Raw genomic sequence first — 9,925 nt, 5'->3', positions numbered from 1 at the left:
CACTTTAACATAGGGAGTGGGGTCATCTAGACCCACAAGACAGTGCACTAAACCTTTTTTTTCAATGATTTGTGATTTTCACTGGTGTCCATGGATCACATTAAATCCTTTTCACCTTTATCCGCCTTTGTCATGGTAGGGAGAACACGTCAATGTAAGGGTCGGGTCATCTGGACCCCATAGGATAGCACAAGGGCTAATAGAGTAGGTATTCCCTGATCATCACGCTACCACCATTATATGTCACTGTTGGTATGATCTTTTTCTACAAGGCTGCTGTTTTATGCCAGCACACGTCTGCCTATTCCTCCCTTCTCAGGTGACCCAGTACATTCACAAAGACTTGGTGGTAGTCAAGACTTTTCCAGCAAAACTGAGCCCAGTCTTTGCAGTGGTTCTCATCTCAAACTGAACTGAATGTGTTTTACTTTTGATTTCATGTCCTGATTTCTTTTTCTTTTAATTCTCTTATACTACTGTTGCGTCAAGTGCTTTTATCATGAACTTATGTCCTACTATTTAATAATCATCTGTTGTATTGTCTAATGCTTTTCTTTTTTAAGTTAACCGTGTAATGTTTGTGATTCTATGTTTTTCTTGTGAACCTGCCAGGGGACTATGCATGCAAATTAGCATTATTGCTATAATCTGTTATATTTACATCTATGACTATCTGAATGGATGTCTATTAATCTACATTGTCCCTATCAAATAAATAAACCTAAGCTAACCATCTGTTTGTGTCTTACCTCTTTCTCATGAAGTCATAAACACTCAACCTAACCAAGGTGAGTCAGGCCTGCACCTCTTCCTTGATGCAGAGTCTTTTGGGATCTCTTGGATGAGTTTTTGCTGCACTCCTGGGATTTTGATTAATTTTGATCAGCAAGCTCTTTCTAAGATGATTCACTACTTTTCCATGTTTTGCCATCAGTGGCTCAAGCTTTAGTGAAGTCCCTGGAATTCTAAAGCTTAGAAAAAGCTTCATAACCTTTTCAAAATTGATAAGCTACATTACTTTGTTTTCCATATGTTCCTGAATTGCTTTGGAGTATAGGAATGTTTTGATCTATGTGTGTTTTGATGGCAGATGGCACACAACATGTAGGTGCATTACCGCCACCTACTGGTATGGAGTGTGGGTCATTAATTTAATTCTTTACCCTTACACTTCCGTGATCTTTTTCATCATCCTCAAGGATGGATTTACCTCATCTTAAACAGGTGTGGCAATAATGAGTCAAATATTTGATGAACCCCGCTTTCATACTCGTTACTTTTAACACACATTGCCATGCAGGCATGAGTTTTTTGCCCCTCAATAAAAAAAAACGTACTTTAATTACCACATTTCATGTTTACCTGTGTCCTCGCATGTACCACTACCGAGGAAAGACATTACAGCCCAACCTACACACCCTATCCTGAAACTCTTAAGGGAGTTTTGTTCCTTCAATCTGAAGACATAAACCTTAAAGGCCACATGACCTGGAAACATTCTATCTTCTGGTTATAAACCTTACTCTAGGCTTGTTCTGTTGGGAAAATAAAAAAAAAAGTTTTTGACATTTTGGCTGACCTCCAACACTTGGAACTGGACCAGCGTTTTTGTATTTTGTTTTTCTCCACTTTTCACAACTCTTATTTGGTTATGTGAATATGTGAAGTGTAGCCATTACAAGAAAAAACACAAAACTATACATTTTGTTGAGGGACAATGTATGTCATTTTATAAATAGCTTACAGCAGCCCAAAAGGTCAGTCTTGTAACAGAAAATGTTAATTTGAGAATGATACAGTTAAACTGAAATATTGTACTTAAATTGAAGCCAGGGGTAACTGAGCAGCTACACACAACATGATCTTGACTTGTCTACCAGCCACTATCTGGCTGTTGATGCTGTCACTTCAGTGTTTCCATCTACAGGGCCTCTGGGGAGCTCCCAGTCCCCAGTTGACCTCAAAGATGCCCTAGAACTGTTTGGTCTTGAACAGCCTCTGGTCATTTCAATTCTTTTCTCCTTTCTTTACTGTTAGCTTGAATTAATTCCTTTAGATTTAAAGTGGAAGTCTTAAATTAAACCCCTGTGTCCCTTTTTTTCACTGATGTGTTGTGATTTAAGTGTGTTTGCCCTCACAATGAGCTTTAATGTGAAGAGATGATAATGCCACAAAGTACTTTCCCCTTGGCACACATGGATGAACACTGGTACACTGTAATGAATGTTTCAAATTTTCCTTGGAAGAGTAGATATGAAGAAAATCCCTAAGAAAATGAACAGTTTTTCTGTTTAACTGTCCATTATGTCTCACCATTAGAGGGAATGTTAATGAGCGATAAGGTCAGCATTAAACTTTCATGCAGACAGGCCTTTTAAGGCCAACAGGCTTATCTGGATCAGGTATAAAGTAAAGGGGCCGGTCACATTCATTAGTCAGGGAGAAGGTTACATGTCCATGTTCTGTCAAAAATGGACAATAATACTTAAGTTAGACATGCAAGGTACTAAAAGTTGACTTTCACTTACCAATTCATCTATTTTAAGGAAAAATATTTAAAGATTTTGTTGTATTAACTGTCCATGTGCCAATGTGGCTTCAAAGTTTATGGTTTGCCGCTGACAAAGGTTTTGTAACTGTGTTCATTTTGAAGAGCTACACTGCAAAAAAGAAAAGTTCGTAGAACTTAAAATTGTAAGGCAACAAACTTCGGTAAAATTTTGAGTTAAGGACCTAAACTCAATATTTTAAGTTTTGTGTTGGAGTTTTCAAACTCATTTATTTAAGTTCTTCTAACTCAGTTGTAAGTTGTATGAACTTAAAAGTTCAAGTTGGATTAACTTTGAATCGTAATTTTGACCAACTCCGATGTAAGTTACAGTGACCTAAAATGTCACGTAATCCTAACTCTGAATCTTAACTTTTCACAACTCAGGCTTAGATGTACAAACTTAATTATTTAGGCCGTAACAACTGTAAATTCCGATTATTGGTGACTTCACCAAGGTTGAAATAACTTAACTTTGAGTTTTAAGAGCACCTCTGTTCTTGACTTTGAATTCAGCTTCATAATCACACATACTTTTTACCCTGCCACATTTCCACATGCAACCTAGATCTTTTCAAGATCATTGGGGCACAGGTGAGCAGTTACAGTCCACCTGCATGTGTGCAGCAGGACAAATATTTAAATTTATCCATACTCATTCACTGCAACAACATGAGCGTCACTTCTCTTCGCAGCTCTCTAACTCAAGGTGTGGGAATCAACACTTCCCATGAGTCTTAGTTGCCATGGGCGGGGCTAAGGCCCGGTTCACCAAAACATTGTTTACAAAATGGCTGAAGCCCTGGGAGGTATTCCAGAAAGCAGGTTATAGTTACCACGGTAAATTCGAGGCTAAGGAAGTTGATAACCTCAGCTTTCAGTTCTAGTGTTTCAGGATATGCCAAGTTGCCATAGCAACTCATGCTCTGAACATAACCTGGTCTGGAGCAGGTTTAGTTGAAGGTTAGTTTGTTTTCCGAGAGATGAAGCAGCATGGCGTGTCCATTTGAAGATTAACTTTTTTTTTTTCAAACTGACCAACAGACTTAGAACTATCCCACAGATTTTAACAACTCAAGCACTTCCCATTGTTTGGTAGCAAAAAATAGATTGTTTTTCTAACTGACATTTTTAGAACAGAATTTTAAAAAATTGGGTCCATGTTAACTTGAGTATTAAAAAGTCTAGTCTAAAGTTCAAATCTGTTTATACTGGCAGCCTTGAAGTGGTTACATGGTAAATATTTAAATCTTGTGTTGTATGTACTTGCATTGTGTTTTAAACTAAAAGAAGGCTCTGTTCATCCACTCCACAACTTTTTAGATGAGAAAAAGTGTTAATGCTGCTTTTTTTTATACATATTTGGTTATTTCAAATATATTATGTATCAATAAGTTCCACAGACACAACAAAACCGATTTTGGAAAAAGTTATGAATTCATGCAAAAAACAGTGATTTGTGCATTTTGTAAGAAAAAGAACTAAAAACAATTGTTCCCACTGGACTGCGACAAAGATAATGGCCACACAACGTATGCATACATATAGTCAAAAACAATGATGTTTTACATATATATTTATACCATTGTCCGGGTGAATACTCGATTCTGATTGGCTGCCGGGTGTGCATTAAAACCTGATAACCGCAAGGTGAAAAAAGAAGTTCCGGTCACCTAGCTTAAATGTTTTGTATCACTGCGCCGGCTTCTTTAAAACAACCTTTTGCTTCATCATTTGGACAAAAACAAGCAGTAAGAGGTGAACTTTCTCTGATTCAACCCATCGGAAAGATCAGCATATATATATTGCCGAATCTTGAAAGACTGGGAGTGGATAAAGGATGGAGTAAACTGGACGGTGGACTGTTGGAGGTCTTGGAGCGAGCGCAGGTGGGACAGGCGGCCACATACTCCTTGACATCCTTGGCCATGGAGGGCTGACAGAGGCACCATGACACGTAAACATCTTTTCTCCATTAAGTAGCTTGCTCTGTAGATCCCACCATCACATGGTGACATCTGCCACTTACACCTTTCATTAACATCATTTAACAAAGGTCAATCAACCCATCTTTGTACATTTAACGATACAAAGATAAATGGAATGAAAACATTAACAATGTGATTATTTCTTTTCAAACCGATAAAGCCACTAGTTCAATAAAGTTCATGGTGTCTGTATTGTTAACAGACTAGGTTCTTCTATTATGTTCAGACTGTTGTCTGATAACAGAAGTACCTAAGAAGTCTGATAAAGCCACTTTTGGATGAGAGAAGAAATGTCTCACGTAAGAAGATTTTAAGTCCAAATACCATGACCTTAACTTTAACAAAATCTTCACCAACATATTATATGATTTAATTAACACTCTGTTTTTTCATTACCTTTTTAGTTTTGTTGTGTTGATCACTTTTACAGACATAGCCTTTGAGTTGAATAGGTAAAGTGAAACCTAAATTTCAGTAAGCGATCTCTGCTTGGTCTCTAACACAGCTCACACATCCATAGTCAAGGCCATTACAAAGTTTTGCCAAATTTTAACCCGCCAGAATAACTTTACCAGAAAAACATTATGTGACTACCAGTAGTTTTTCTCTTTGTTTGTTTTTTCCTAAAACAGAAAATCCAAACAAAATCCTCATTACAGAACACCTTTGGGTGTTAACCTGCAACAAGTAAGACATGAACTGTAAAAAAAAGGCCTAAATGTTTACTGTACAGTCAGACTCAATGCACCTCCAGAAGGTTGCAGCCATTTAAGAGACACCTAATAAATCATGCACGCATCAGCAGAGCACAATGACAGAGCTGCATGCACTCCACTCATCAGAGTTGAACTGAATGTCATCCGTGTATGCTATTATAGTACAAGATAATGAGCAGTGCTGGTGATTGACCTGATTTTCCACTTGGTTCAGAGCACTCTGGGCCTAAAGGTTTATCATACATGAACATACTTAACAGTAAAACTCGTTTTTTTTTCTTTTTTCTGAAAGATTGAACACTGAATGGTTTAGTGGAAAACTGCATCTCAAAGAAAGAGCTATAGAGGTTATTAAAAAGGAGCAAAAGAATAAACTGTTGAACCCACATAAAAGGACGAATGGTTATGGTACATGCCCTAGAGGGAATTATGCCTTCAACAGTCACTCTGTGCTTGTTGTTTACAGACATGTTGTGTGTGTTCATTCGTTGCTTTTTTCATACCTTTTATTATATATAGGTAAAATATGGGTACAGAAAATAAACTTATCTATGTGCTACATTAAGAACAGAATTGTACAATCCAAATGCAAACCAAACAAAATATCAATGAGAAGTGCTGCTCAACACTGTGGAAGAAATGCAGAGTTTGCAACGACAAAATAGACCTACTTAACTGGTGCTTATTTGCAGTGCTCAGGCCCAAATGCCAAAGTTGTTTTCTGCAGAGCTGTGCACATTTAAGGAGGTCTTCTCACCCTCCTTTCTTTCTCAAACACATACTCCAGTTTCCATCTGCCTCTGTCAGCACATACAACGACAAACACACAAAACACTTGCTCGCAAGCACAAGTCTCTGTGTCATTGTCACACACCCTTACACGTGCTTTATCATGTCACATACATGCATAAGCCATCCATGCTCTTATGCACGTTCACAAACAGGTGAGCAGAGTGTCTACCGGCACTTCAATGTTGCTACAACGCTATGATCCAATTTTAGCTCTTTAATAAAACCGGAATAGTTGCTACCTGAGATGACCTGAAGGAGAGGAAAAACAATTCTGGTGTCCCAGAGGCCCCGCAGCTAAATCCTTTCAGGCATCTTAGGGAGGAGAATGATGCATCCTCCAATAACCTCTGTGGTCTAACACTTACTTCCTTTTTTGCATTGGCAAAGACCGTTAGTTCTGACATGTGTATAATTGATTATCATATTATCAACTAAAACCATTCAGTTAATTTCTGTGGGATTCAAGGCACAGACACGTAATGGCTTTGAGCAGCCCCATCATTTGTTTTCGTTTAGATTGGAACAGACCAGACATTTTTTTGGGGAGTGGTTGGAGCTTCAGCAGTTAAATATCCCATAGCCTTCTTTTACAGAACTGTCTGACTGTGCCCATGTGAAATGGCTTATTTTGTGTGCAGTGATGGGGTGGAAAAGCACAGTTGTCATGGAGCTTTTTATAGTCTACTCCAGCTCATTTGGACTGAGGACTCAATGAAAGAGATGACAGAGGGCAGAACAAGAGGACATGGGTTCTGTGCTTCCACTCAATAAATGAGCTGAACACAAATTACTTTAAGTATGTTAAAGTGAACCATTCACAAGGGAAAGTAGTGGCACAGCATCTTCTGACCTCATCTTAAAAAACAATTAAGACGATATAAAAACTATAAACAAAACTAAAAATTAATCGACTTGTCTTGAAATTGCATTTTGTTTTCTTGCTTAAATTAGTTTTTTCTTCTTGATATAATTCTGTGACACTTATGCAAGCTGTGTCTTCTGTTAATGCATGTCTATGTTTAAATGCACACCTGGGTGCCATTTTCCACTCTGCGCTGCTTTTTGAATGTCATTATGCTTTGTGGTTTTCTTCATGTCAATTTCAAATTATTTTTCTTGTGAAATTTGTTACATTTTTCTTTTACATTTGACATTTTTTTAAATAAAAAAAAATGACTTTCTCCTTTTAGCTTTTTTGAAAGCTCTTGCATGTATCTTCTAAGGGTTACTTGGGATGTATTAAGACTGGACTTATTGGTGCGCGTAAAGGGAACCAGAGTTAGTTTGCCCCGATGATCTGGAACTAATTTTCAGTTGGAACAGACCAAAGCGGACACTGGTCTGGGACCAGGAACTGCTCGCCGACCCATTTTTTGAGGTGGTCTCAATTCATCTCCAAAAGGACTGAGCTTTGTTTCCTCAGTCTGAATGGGCTTTGAACTGAACCAAAATGGCCACCGTAGCCAGTAAACAGAGACCCGCTGTGAAATGTGAAGCAACGGTGAGCCACAAAAATTTATGAAAATGTGGTGGGATGAATGCTGGCTCATTAAAACTACTTTTAACGTGTTACACGTTGTTTCTCACACTTTTTTCCCAACAATCTATATGTCATAAATACTTATCAGCATACCTTCCAGCTGTCGACTCCTCAGTATCCGCCTTCCCGCATGCCTCTGCCGTACCGAAGTACCAAAGTGTTGTACGTGACATTGATACAGATGTTTCAAATTGGTCAGCCAGATATAAAGTTTGAATAAATGTACAATTACGACAAGGAATGCAAAGCGCAGGGCTTCGATTATACTTCATGTCATTGCTGTGCCCCAATGTTGTAATTCCTGGCCAATGAAGGAAGAGATCTTTAGTCACATGGTTTTGTTTATACGCCTTAAAGTGAAACAGGCATATCTGATTGAAAGGCAATCTGATTACAGACCAAACGCGAGGTTCAGGACTCAATCCGGACCAAATTAAGTAGACTCGGTCTGGACCAATAGACTTTTCCAATCTGAATACACCCTAAACATGGTTTTTAAAAAGTACAAAATTAGAACTTAAGTTTGCAGCTTCTATAATTTTGACCTATTAAGTTGGTTGACTATTCAAAGCCATCAAATTATCAACCGCAACTCACCAGTTTCTGCTTGTTGCAGCCTGCTGGTTCCCTTAATTGATATCTTTTGAATTGGCACTTTTAAAGCACTTACATTCTGGACAGACCTTGACTGAACCAGATAAAACTGGAATGAACATTAAATTAAAGCTTTCATGTGTGGAATTCTGGGGTGTTGTCATCTTCCACAAACACTTGTTTATTGGTGCTTGTAAAGTGTTTGTAGTGAGTCAGTGTGTGCAGGCATGGATTTTTTTTCTCTCTCTGTGACCATACAATGAAAAAAGCAAAAGTAAATTGAAAAGATTTTGTCGGCTGTACTCACTGTGGATTCGCTGTGTAGTTTATGTATAAGCAGGCTATTGGGTTGCGTAGTTACCCAAATTACAACTTACATAAGAAGCCCACACAGTTGGGATCCACATGGTGTGCTTCTTTTGTTAAGTCTGCCTCAGATCAGACTTGCTGCCTACACAAACATTCACACAAACAGAGGAAGATGAAGGTTGAGATTGTTTAGCAAACCAAGATAACTTCTGTTGTAAAATGTGGCTTGTCATGTCAGTTGCTTTGGGCAACAAATATGCTACATTAGCATCTAATAAATATGGATAGTATAAAAAAATGCCTGTGATCTGAATCCCTCCAGATTCAAGTCCTCGACCAGAGGCCTGGGAGCTTGACAGTCTTGCGCAGTATCAAGGAATGCACTTTTCTGGACAGAGATGTTGGATGTTGCTCCTGTAACCTGCTGGGACCATTCTCCCAACATTGCTGCCTTCACCTCTCACATTTATTCCAATTTCTTTGCCTTGTTATTTCTTTATTTTCTCAAGTTTTTTTTTTTCATGCTGTTGCTGTTATTTAGAATTTCTACATCTGTCACTCTAGACCTTTTCTCCCTCTTTTCCAGCACTACTCAACCATTTTGTCTGTACCTGGAATTCCCACAGGATATTAGCTCAAGCCTTCTCAACCTCCTTCTGATGTGTTTTTCCTCTTTGCCTTTGGATTTGGAGTTGTTGGTTCTCATCTCATGTCATGTGTCATACTGCAGCTCCATCACTTTTCCACTTTTTTTTTTTTTTTTTTTTACCACATCAGAGGTAGTGATGGGGTCTTAAATAAGAACCCTACTGGGAGTTTGCCTTAACTTGTGACATGGTGCCTCGGTCAGCTACCTGCCTCCTCCCCCCTTCCTGCTCTGCTTTGGATGCGACCAGCTGGTTCCACTTACCTCATCATCTTCCCCGCCTTCTTAAGGAGATCCAGGACCTTTCTTCGGTGCCAGTTCGTTGTTACTCCCACGGTGCTTATGTCTGGCCAGCTCATGCTTTGTACCTTGTCTGATCTCAGCCTCGCTAACTGTTCCTCTCTGCTCCGCTCTCAGGAACCGTCTTCATCACAAGGGAACCTCGGGTCGCCGTCCTCTGCTCTCGCTCCTCATCCTTCTCCTCGGACTCAGCCGAAGTCACGCTCTCTGGTTCATCCTGCCACAAACCTCCAGTCAGCCGCCACGCCGCATCAAGAATCTAGTTCTATACTCGCCTCCTGTGAATTAAACCACCTTAACTTACCTCACGTCTCCAAGTGTTCTTCTGAGTTCCAGCGTTTGGGTCGGTCTGAATATTCCACGAGACCATGACAACTTGGTTGAAAAGGCTAGGTCTTATCACTACACTAGTCCAGCTGTAATTTAAAAATAAATTAGCAAATCTATACAGACAAATGTGTGTTTCATCACCTTCATCACCTTTTGCTAAGT

The sequence above is a fragment of the Oryzias latipes genome, chromosome 6, assembly GCF_053564925.1.
Source record: "Oryzias latipes strain Hd-rR chromosome 6, Olatipes_Hd-rR_3.1".
Lineage (NCBI taxonomy): Eukaryota > Metazoa > Chordata > Actinopteri > Beloniformes > Adrianichthyidae > Oryzias > Oryzias latipes.
This window is presented reverse-complemented; position numbering follows the sequence as displayed.